This window comes from Microtus ochrogaster, linkage group LG4, assembly GCF_000317375.1.
Source record: "Microtus ochrogaster isolate Prairie Vole_2 linkage group LG4, MicOch1.0, whole genome shotgun sequence".
NCBI lineage: Eukaryota > Metazoa > Chordata > Mammalia > Rodentia > Cricetidae > Microtus > Microtus ochrogaster.
In genome coordinates this window covers 30,944,164-30,956,774 of record NC_022030.1, presented here as the reverse complement: position 1 = coordinate 30,956,774, position 12,611 = coordinate 30,944,164, and positions in this window count along the sequence as shown.

Below are 12,611 nucleotides of genomic sequence, written 5' to 3'. Positions count from 1 at the left end.
CAGACCACATTAATAACACTTGAGTTCTCAATGAGTTTCAAAAGCCAGAGGGATCAATAAGAATGTTACACAAACTACCACAGCTGCCTGCCCAGACTACTATACCAAGCTACACCTTCGAACACAACAGAGAAAGACATTCCATAATGAAACCAAATTCAAATGTCTGTCTACAGATTTAATCCAACAGAAGGTGCTAGAAGGAAAACTTCAATATGAAGTAGCTAACCTCCCAAATAAACACAAGGAATAAATGATGTAAGACTAACAAATCAAAAGAAGGGGTTAAAAGAAACCCACACCACTACAACAAAATAGTGGGAATCAACAAACACTGCTCGTTGGTAACTCTCAACATGAGTGGTCTCAATTCCACAATAAAATAACACAGACTAACAAAATAGATACAAAACCAGGATCCACCTTTCTGCTTCATCCAAGAAATGCACCTTAACACAAAGGATAGACATCAATTATCTCAGGGTAAAAGGATGGAGAAGCATATTCCAAGCAAATGGACCTTTTAAAGTAAATAGCCATTTTAATATCTGACAAAATAGACTTCAAATCAAAGCTAATCAGAAGAGATAGGCAAGGACACTAAAGAACATTAAAGGAAAAATCCACCAAAGGGATTTTATAATTCCAAACATTTATGCATCAAACACAAGGGCACTCAAGTTCATAAAATAAATACTACTATAGCTAAAAACCACATATTGACCCTCAAACAATTGTAGTGGATGACCTCAATGCCCAGCTTCTGCTAACAGATGGGCAGACCATCAAAGCAAAAAGCTAAACAGAATTGCTGGAGATAAATCACATCATAAATCAAATGGACCTAGCCGATGTTTCAGAAAATTTCACCCAAACACAAAAGAGCACACCTTCTTCGCAACAACTCGTGGAACTGTTTCTAGAATTGACCACATACTTGGACACCAAGCTAGTCTCAACAGATAGAAGGGGTTTTGATCCTACTGCACGTACTGGCTTTGTGGGAGCCTAGGCAGTTTGGATGCTCACCTTACTAGACCTGGATGGAGGTGGGTGGTTCTTGGACTTCCCACAGGGCAGGGAACCCTGATTGCTCTTTGGGCTGATGAGGTAGGGAGACTTGATTGGGGGAGGGGGAGGGAAATGGGAGGCGGGGAAGAGACAGAAATCTTTAATAAATAAATTAATAAATTAGAAGAAAATTAAAAGAACACCTTGCACTCTTTATATCTGACCATTAGATATTGAAGGTGTATATCAGCAAGAGAAAGCTTACAAACTCATGAAAGCTGAACCACTCAGTACTGGTTGAAAAATGGGTTGAAAAAGAATTTAGAAATGAAATTTAAGAATTTTTAGAATTAAATGAAAATTAAAACACAGCATATCTAAGCTTATGGGACGCAATGAAGGTAATTCTAAGGGACAAGTTTATAGCACTATCTAAAAACAATTGAGAGGTTTCTTATTTGTAATTCAGTGGAACACCTGAACGTCCTAAGACAAAAAAGAAATAACTTCCAAGAGTAGACAGCTGCTGTAGAAAGTCTTACAGCTAGTGGTTACCGCCCCCCCCCCCAGGAGCGTGGCCTCTTATACTATATATGCTGATGTAGAACATGTGTAAGCCTCCCCCCCCCATTCCAGTTGCTGATTTCTGTTTCTGATCTCCTTTTCAGCAGAGGATTCTGTTTTGTAAGTTTACCCCTAAATAAATCTATTTCTCATTTCTGAGCTAGTGTGGGATTTCTTTTAAGCGACCATCTTCAGACAGCAAGAAAAATCAAAGTCAGGCTGAAATCAATATAGGAGAGACAAACAAGAAAGACCAATATGAAGAATCAATAAAACAAAGAGCTGATTCTTTGAGAAAAATCAGTGAGATTGACAAATTCTTAGCCAAATTAAGTAAAAGACACAGAAAAAAGACATTAACTAACAAAATTAGAGACAAAAATGAGTACATAACAGACACTGAGGAAATCAAGAGAATCATGTGGACTTTACTTCAACAAATTGGAAAACCCAAAAGAAATGAGTAATTAATTTTCTTGATATATACTACCCACTAAAGTTAAATAAAGATTAGATGAACATTTTAAATTGGCCTATAACCCAGAGTATTATAGAAACAGTAATTATAAGTCTATCAAGTATAAACCCCCCAAAATGCCCATATCCTATTAATAAAAAGCAGGGAATACAAACTGCTGTTAAGGGTGGGACCCATGCCAAATAGTAGGTGACCAATACCAACAAAACTAAATAATATTTTTGTAATAATTTTGTCTCATAATGCTTTTTCTGTGCATTTTTTAACCTGACAGAGCTTTTGCTTCTGTATTATGGGTTCTGGTTTTGTGGTTTTATGGGATCTATGTATGAATGTTAGTGTGTGTCTACATGTCTATATGTGTTTCTTGCGCCTTTTCTTTGGCTCTTTTTTTTTCCAGAATTTTTATTCATTTTGTCCTATTCTGTTTCCTTCTTTTACTCTTGTTTTTAGTTGTCTGTGTTTTAAAAACAGAGAAAGGAAGCATGTGGATTTGGATGGGGAGGTGGGAAGGATCTGGGAGAAGATGGGGGAGAAAAAAACAGTGATATGAATTTATTGTATGAAAAAACTTTTAAATAACAATCAAAATTATGGAAGAAAATAAAAAGATGAAGCAAAGCTGTGATATTTTCAATCCTACTCATTCTGAACCATGAGAGTAAACTAGTATGTTTTATTTCTCCACATTTTATTGTGAAAATTATAAAACTATAGGAAATATTAAAGACAAATTAAAGAATGATACCCATTCTCTTTTCACTTACATCCAAAAGTGACTAACATTTTGCCAACATTTTACTTTCTCTTTCTCATAATTTGTGCTATGTGTGAATTTAGGAGTATAATCATTCCTCAATAAGACACATGTGTATTAGTGTTCTCTAGAGGAATAAAACCAGGAGGATGAATATACATCATGAAAAGCAATTTATCAGATTAGTTTGTGTGATAGGAACTGAGTAGACCAACAGTGGCCATCCACATGCTGGGGAGAGAGGTTCAGGCTCCAGGAGCTGCTCAATCCATGCGGCTCAATATCTCTTCAGCCCTTATTTCATCCAGAAGTCATGGAAAGTTCCTGGAAAGCTTCTGGTCTTTACATTGGAAGGTGGGAAAGACTGGGTACTGAAGTCATGAAGGATGGCATCAGGCACAGAAGCGACTGAGCTCATGCACTCACCATTGGGTGGTGAAAGGAGGCAGACAAAACCAGGTAAGATTCTTACTTATGCTTACATCTGGGCCACACCCAAAAGTGCTTCCTACGTCCTACCAATGTTCTTATCTCACCGGTTTTAACTGATTTTTCAAAGGAGAGATGTTGGATATTGGTTCCAAAATTAAAGGGCAAGAAAGTATAGGGACACAATAATATCTGAAATCTGTATGCGATTATGGTGACTCTTTCTATCTCTATCTTCCTGTGTCTTTTTCAGAGCTCTGGTTTTCTTCATATTGGTTTCATTCTCTAGAACATCCTTCTTATTTGATATAAAATTCCTGGAAAAATGTAAAGTATGTTACTCTTTCTTGTTCCCTGTCTTCATTCTATGCCCCACATGTCTCTATCACCAGAAAGATTGAGAAACAGCAACACTCTTTTGTTCGTGTGTGTGAAACCATAGTATGTAATGTCGATGGTTTTTCACAGATTTATTCACCAGTCCTTATAGCTCATTCTTTCACAAGTAAGACCTTGCCTGAAAGCCTTTCCAAAAACTTCCCCACACATTCTGTATCAACATCTGAACAACTTTATCGTTAAGAAGCTTGGGAAATAAACATCTCCTCAGGCCTCTAGCCCTACACAAGGGCTAGACAAAATCAAGGTAGGAAGGAAGAAAATGATTGCTTAGTAGATAACCAAAATGAAATTCTTTCTTTAAGCATTAAAGAAATTATTTAAATCTGTGCCCCAATTTTAACTGGATTAATTTGCATTTTGATGTCTAATTTCTTGAGCTCTTTATATATTTTGGAGATCAATCCTCTGTCTGTTGTGGGGTTGGTAAATATGTCTTCCCATTCAGTAGGTTGCTGTTTTGTCTTATTGACTGTGTTCTTTGCCTTACAGCTTCTCAGTTTCAGGAGGTCTTATTTATTTATTGTTGTTCTCAGTGTCTGTGCTACTGGTGTTATATTTAGGAAGTGATCTCCTGGGTCCATGTGTTTAAGGCTACTTCCCACTTTCTCTTCTAGGAGGTTCAGTGTGACTGGATTTCTGTTGAGAGGTCTTTGTTCCATTTGGGCTTGAGTTTTGTGCATGAGTTTAGATATGGATCTATTTGCATTCTTCTACATGTTGACATCCTGTTATGCTAACACCATTTATTGAAGATACTTTTTTTCTATTGTAAACTTTTAGCTTCTTTGTTAAAAATTAGGAGCTCATAGGTGTGTAGATTAAAATTGGAGTCTTTGATTTGATTTCATTGGTCCACTTGTCTGTTTTTATGCCAATACCAGGCTCCATAATTACTGTAGCTCTATAATAGAGCTTGATGTCAGGGATGGTGATACCTCCAGAAGTTCCTTTGTTTGACAGGCTTGTTTTGGCTATCCTGGGTGTTTTTGTTTTTCCATATGAAGTTGAGTATTGATCTTTCAAGGTCTGTGAAGAATTGTGTGGGGATTTTGATGTGATTTGCACTGCATCTGTAGATTGCTTTTGGTAAGATTGTCATTTTTATTATGTTCATATTATCTAGCCAGAAACATGGGAGAGCCTTCCATTTTCAGAATTCTCACAGAAGAATTTTAAATGGCCAAAAGACACTTAAGGAAATGTTCAATATCCTTAGCCATCAGGGAAATGCAAATCAAAATGACTCTGAGATACATCTTACAACAGTCAGAATGGCTAAGATCAAAAACACTGGTAATAGCTTTTGCTGGAGAGGATGTGGAGTAAGGGGAGCACTCCTCAATTGTTGGTGAGAGTGCAAACTTGGACATCCACTTTGGAAATCAGTATTGTAGTTTTTCAGAAAATTGAGACTCAATCTACCTCAAGACCCAGCCATACCACTCTTGGGCATATACCTAAAGGATGCACACTCATTCCTCAAGGACATTTGCTCAATTGTGTTCATAGCAGCACTATTCATAATAGCCAGGATCTGAAAACAACCTAGATGCCTCTCAACCAAAGAATGGATAAAGAAAATGTGGTACATTTACACAGTGGAGTTCTACCCAGGCACATAAAACAATGACATCTTGAAATTTGCAGGCAAATGGATGGAACTAGAAAAAAGAAACATCCTGAGTGAGGTAACCTAAACCAGCAAAGACAATAATATCATAAGTGGATATTAGATGTAAAGCAAAGGGTAACCAGCCTAAAGTCCGTGAAGCTAGAGAAGCTAGGGAACAAGGATAACCCTAATAATGATATTTATGAGTCCCCTGGGGAAATAGACAAGATCTCTTGAGAAAACTGGAAGTGTGTATGGTGGGGAGAAGGGAGGGTGGAAGGGGAGTGGGAAGAAAAGGAAGGGGAGAAGAACATGAGGGATCAGAATGGCTGAGATGGGGGAGGACAGAGAGGGAGAGCAAGGAAAGCAAATCTTGATCGAAGGGGCTTTATGGGGTAAAGAAAAACCTGGCACCAGGGAAATTCCCAGGAATCCACAAGGATGACTCCAACTAAGACCCTAAGCAATATGGGAAAGGGAGTCTGAGCTGGCCTTCCCGTGTAATCAGATTGATGACTATCTTAATTTTAATCATAGACCCTTCATCCATCAACTGAGGAAACAGATGCAGGGATCCACAGCTAAGCCCTGAGCCAAACCCCCATAGTCCAGTCAAAGAGAGGAAGGAGCGATAATATGAGTAAATGGTGTGGGAATTCTTTCTGTGTCTGTGTGTTGCTTTTATGGGTTAATGAATAAAGAAGCTACTTTCAGCCAAGGGTTTAACAGAATGTGGGGTGGGATGGGCGTAAAGTGGAGGGAGCAGAAATAGGGGAGGGAACGGAAACTGGGATTGGTAAGTAAAATGAGAAAATATTGTTTTAAATAATAATAGTAATAGTAATAATAAAACAAAAAACAAATCAAACCAAAATGAATTTAAGAAATTATTATATTTAAAGTAGTAAAATTCTTTCTTTAAGAGATTTGGTAAATTTGTTAAACCTAAGGTAGCCCACCATGTACAAGGGACATAACATAAAGTACAAATTTATTATATTCAACTCAGTAATAGAAGTAGATCCAGATACTCCACGTCATGAAGTTCATATGGGAGCCCATAGAAGTGTGTTAATTTCAATGGGCACTGCTTGAAAAATATGAAAATAAATGCTGCTATAGACATATAATTACAATGTAACAAGAAGATTCAATGATTATTTCAAACAAAGGCTCAAAACATTGGTCTCAAAATTTCTAGGATTGAGTACCCCATTTCCACCCTAAGAAATGTTTTTGTGTTTTTCTCACATTTATGTACATGAATTCTTAATTATCCTAATAAATTATTTTTCTCAAATTACCTAGATATCCATGTCACGTTCAGATAGATTACCATGGATATTTGTCTTCCTAAAATTTTAATTGATTCATTGGTCACTGACTGATGGTCAAAACAGGGAGGAATGAAAGAAGATGGAGAAGCCAGCTAACAGACATCCACAAACATACATTTTTTTATGAAGATTTCTTCAAAGAAGTTATTACCATCACAGTAGTGAATGGCTGACATCTGGTGGTGAAACTTGGGAAAAATCATGTGTAGATTTGTACATTAATAAAAAAATGGTTCTGTTAAATAAATGATGGTTCTGCTTTAAGAGTAATTTTAATGTAGTTGACCAAATATAATAATACATAATTTAGTTGTCTGATTGCTATGTCTGTGTCATCCAAAACATCTAGGTGTTTGTAAACATCTGGAAAGTGAGTTGATCCGTAGGTATTGAAAGTGTTCAGGCCCGCTTCATAGAGCCTCTATTAGCACACTGTAAAGAACAAACTGTGCTAGACCTGGAGACTGAAAGAGGAGGAAGAGTTTTAAAACCTCACAAGTATCAATGAAGCTAACTGGTGATGCTTTTATTCTCCCATCTTCAAGCTAATAAGATTTCTAGATAAACTTATTAGGATCTATGTTGGGTTGTCTTTTATTTTACGTTACTGCAGCAACCTTTCAGTGACTGCCTACCTTATACTCAAATCTATATAATATACTACTTAAAATTATAATCATAGGATATTTGACCTAAAATTATAACTACTGAAAAGTAATTATTAAAGAATAAAAATCCAGATCTATATAAAAACAGTATATATTAATATCTGTGTATAATAGTATATTCAATATAATGCTTTCCTCAGACAATGAAATTATGAATGTAGTAATAGGAGCAGTGGGGCTGCGTCCCCAGCACCCTGGCTGCCTGGCTAGCTTATGCCCCGAAATAACAACACACAAATTGTATTCATTTAAACACTGCTTGGCCCTTTAGCTCTAGCCCTTACTGGCAAATTCTGATATCCCGATCAACCCATCTCTAATAATCTGTGAGCACCGGTCTTACCGGGAAGATTCTAGCCTACGTCCATCCTGGGTCAGAGCTTCAAAGAATACAGTGTCCATGTAATTATTTCGGGTAAAGCTAGCCGGGTGGCGGGAAGCAGCCCGCCGCTCCTATTACTACATATGAATACTAACACTGTCAAGTAAGATTTACTGACTGAAGTAGGTAAGACTTGAGATGGTCTTTCAAAGCCATGTGAGCTGGAGAAAGGACTGGGGAAAGGGATAAAGAATAAACTTCCAGTATGAGTAGGGACAGAAGAGTGAAGGATGGTGAACTCACTCATAGAGGACTGATAAAAAAAAAGAGTACAATATTTGCCAGCCAGTGGTGGCACATGCCTTTAATCCCAGGACTTGGGAGGCAGAATTAGACAGATCTCTGTGAGTTCTAGGGCAGTCTGGTCTACAAGAGCTAGTTCCAGGACAGCAAGGACTGATACAAAGAGAAACCCTGTCTCAAAATAGGAAAAAAAAAAGAAAATTAAAAAAGAGTACAATATGCTGCAAAGCTGTCTATCACTGTTAGGTAGGCTCAGAGCAGAATGGATTTTGGGAAGGGTTGGTTTCAATTTATTTTTTTTCCCCAAAAGACAGTGATATCAAAAATATTGATAAAGGAGATTAATGAGCAAATAAAAAGACTTGAATGAAGTAAGGGAATGCTGTGGAACAATGATCTTACACCCTTTAAAGATTTGTCAGTTGTATTGTTTTACTATAACTTAATTTAATAAAACGCTGATTAGCCAGTAGCCAGGCAGAAAGTCTAGGTGGGGTGACCAGAAAGGAAGTAGAGGCAGGTCGATAAGAACCGTCAAATTCTGAGAAGAGGAAGGAGACAATCTGCAGTCATCACCCAGACTCAGGGGAAGCAAGATGTGACTGCCTTGCCAAAAAAGGTACCAAGCCATGTGGCTAACCCAGATAAGAATTATGGGCTAATGTAAGAGTTAATAAGAAGCCTGAGATAATAGGCCAATCAGTTTATAATTAAAGTAGGACCTTTGTGTGTTCTGTTGGGACTGAACGGCTGTAGGACCGGATGGGTCAGAAACTTCTGTCAATAAGGTAGTCAATCTAAAATACAAAAGTAGAATTCAATGAAGAGACAGACTTGCTGAAGAAAAACCAAACTGAAATGATACTGAAAATGGAATTCCCAATAAGCCAAATTAAGTCAGTGGAAAGCCTCACCAACAGAATGGATCATGTGAAAAATAGAGAATCAGGACAGAAAGACAAGGTAAGAGAATTGGATCATACAGTAAAGTTCATGATAGGAATGCTAGAGAGGTCTAAAATACCATGAAAAGACCAAATCTTTTAATTATGGGCATAGACATAGAATAATACCTCATCAAAGGTATATAAAATATTTTCAATAAAAACACAGAAGAAACTTAACAAATATAGATTTAAAAAAAGACACACATTCAGGTACAAAAAGCTACAGAACACCAAATAGGACAATAAAAGTAACTCCCCATGACATAGGAATAACATGAAATCACAGACTAAAGAAAGAGTATTGAAAGCTGCAAAAGAGAAGGATTAAGTCACTTATGAAGGCAGACAAGTCAGAATAACACCTGATAATCCAGGAGAAACATTTAAAACAAAAGGGGACTGGAAAGATGTTTCCTAATCTCTGAAAGAGCACAGATGCCATTATATACCGCATTATCAACAGCAGAAATCATGTATTAAAACTCAATGAGAGAGAAAAATGTCCCATGCCAAAAATAACCTAGCAGAATTTATGACCACTAAATGAGCTCTGAAAGAGGGCACTGGAAGGAATATTTTGTTCTAAAGAGAAGAATAAACACACTGAAGATGCCGCAGGGAGAAGTAAGAAGTACCAGGAAAATTAATCAGAAGAGACTTAAATATAACACCACAAACCCACAAACATAACAAAAGGCATTAATATACATCTTTGGAAAAACCCACTCTGAACGTTAACAGTTTAAATTTTCTAATAAAAAGAGACCAGCAGATTTGATTAGAAAACAAGATTCATCTTATTTTTGTCTCAAAGAAACAAATATTGTCATAAAAGTTAGTCATTGCCTAGGGTACAGGAGAGAAAAAGACGTTCCAAGCAAAACTAAGAAAGAAGTAAAAAACAACTATTCTACTATCTATAAATTGGACTTGAAACCAAAATTACAAGAGAATAAAGATCACTTCATAGTCATCAATGAAAGAACTCAATAAGAAGACATTATAATGTGTTTATATATGTAACATATATATGACACATATATATATATCAAACACATATATCCATTTTATAAAACAAATGCTACTATATATAAGGTCACAGGATCAACACAACACAGTGTTGGTGGATGACTTCAATACCCTATACTTACCAATAGACTAGTCATTTGGACAAAAACTCAACAAAGAAATATTTGAGTCAAATGAAGTCATAAATAAAACAGACCTAACCAATATCTACAGACCATTGCACCTGAATATTAAATACACATTCTTTTCAGCAGTCAGTGGAACCTTCACCAAAATTCATCAGATATTTATAAACAAAGCAAGTATCAAAATAGTGGAGAAAGGGTCTTTTACCAGAATCCTATATTCCTTATGCTAAAGGTCTTTAAAAAGATAGGAATGGAGGGAACTTGCTTTAATATAATAAATGTTATCAACAGTAAGTCTATAGCCAACATCATGATAAATGAAGAAAAAGTCAAAGTATTCTCACTAAGGTCAAGTAATAAAAACAAAGATGTCCATTGCCTCCACTACTAGACAATAAAGTCATTGAAGTCTATAGAATATAAAAGGAGTTAAATGGATGCAAAATGTGAAAAGAACACATTATACAATTCTATACACAAGACCTTGATGATCATCAAAAACCTTTTAACTGGAAAGCACGTTCAGCAATTGGAAGAATGCGAAATCAATATATTAAAATCAGTAGGTTTCTTATGTGCCAATGACAAACATACTGAAAAAGACCAAGTAATAACTAAAAGCTTCGCTCTGATGACATTTGCTTTGCGTTTGCCTCATCAATATAAATAAAAATCTTGCACAAGACTATTAGTTCCCCCTAAGCAATAAATATGTTTGTAGATAAAGAAAGCCTTAAAAGTGAATTTTTGTTTAAAGAAAAAAAACTCATCTTAGCTTTTACTTATTAACTAAAATGCATAGAAACTCCAAAAGTAGAAGTGGTCCAGTCATTTTGGGACATTGAAAATTGCTTTTTGACAGTTTTCTGAGAGGAGAGAAAGTAAGCTTAATAAAATTATTTTTTCAAAGTTTCATCTACAGTTCTTAAAGATGTTTATTACGAAAGGCAATGAGTGGAATTTTTAAGTTGGCTCTAATGAAGAAATGTAAACATGAATACTGGCCACTATTTCACTATCTTGGAATATAAACTCTAGGACAGCAAGGATTTCTGTCTTTAAGATAGCCTCAGTGCCAAAACAAAACCTAGAACAAAGCGCACACACACACTATATATATATACATATATACATATATGTATGTATATATGAGGGCATAGATGAATTCCATAGCTAAAGGGGTATTCAGTTATATCATAAATCTTAATAACTCATTAGATTACAGATGGTGCTAAAACAAAATTATGCTTGAAATGTTAATTGCTTTAAAAATAACTTTTCAAATAAATACATTCTCATCCAAAATAGATTGTCTAATTCCTTCTAGATCATATTACATATTCATGAAAGCACCATAAGGTGGCGTAAAAAGCCTCACACTTCTGAAATCTTTTGGTCAATATTTTAACTTATTTTATTTATTTATTTATTTATTTATTTATTTATTTATTTATATGTTTTTTCAAGACAGGATTTCTCTGTGTAACAGCTCTGGCTGTCCTTGAACTCACTATACAAACAAGGCTGGCCTTGAACTTGAAGAGATCCACCTGCCTCTGCCTCCTGAGTGCTGGGATTAAAGGCATGCACTACCACTGCCCAGCTCACCTTACTTTGTAAGTAAATTGTATTACCTAAATACTGTCAAAAGATGCCTATTGCTTGAGGAGCAGTGGGCTGTGTCCAACAGTATCCTATGCTACTCACTGCAGAGTAAGATCTAAGATTCCAAGTTGGCATTTATTTATTTATTTATTCCTGAGGGACATCTTTTATGGTCCCCTGGTTTGTCTCTACTGAATAAACAATTCCAGGACTTGGGATAGGGTGCCTCTGTGGAAATTGGAGCCAATTGTTCTTAAAGGACAAGGATGGTAGTATGGAAACCTGTGAGATTGCCTCTTCTTGTGAGTGATACTCGCATGGGTGGGTTATATGGAGGCCCCATTTTGGACTTTAAAACGGTATGTTGGTTTACCAGCTTGAAGTATAGCTTGGAAATATTTAGACATGTGGCATGTAGACTCTATTTCCACTCCTAACATCATGCGAATCTTGAAGTTAAGACTGTGGATAGAAAAATCAAAATGTTCCCTGCATGTATTTGCTTATTTAAAATATATATCGGTAGTGTCTATATTATAAATTTGAAATTTCAGTCATGACATCAGTAGTTTATTAGAATAGTTTGTATTACCTATTTGTTTACTAGGAAATAAGAACTTTAACATTCATTTTATTTAGTTTTTCTTTTTTATTGTATTTTTTAAAAATGTTAGCCGGGCAGTGGTGGTACACGCCTTTAATCCCAGCATTTGGGAGGCAGAGGTAGGAGAATCTCTGTGCGTTCAAGGCCAACCTGGTCTACAAGAGCTAGTTTCAGGAAAGACTCCAAAGCTACAGGGAAACCTTGTCTCAAAAAAATAAAAAACAAAAGAAAAAGAAAATGTTTAACAAAGATACATGTGGTTAGTTTTTTTGTTATCCACTAATAATCTAGTTTGTCTCTTTCTGGAAATATGATAGGATTTACCCGTCTTTTATTACTAAGTATGGCCATGTGGCTGATTTGGCTTTTCACTTCTATGATTTAGATTTGTTGCTCGTTGTTGTTGTTATAGCAC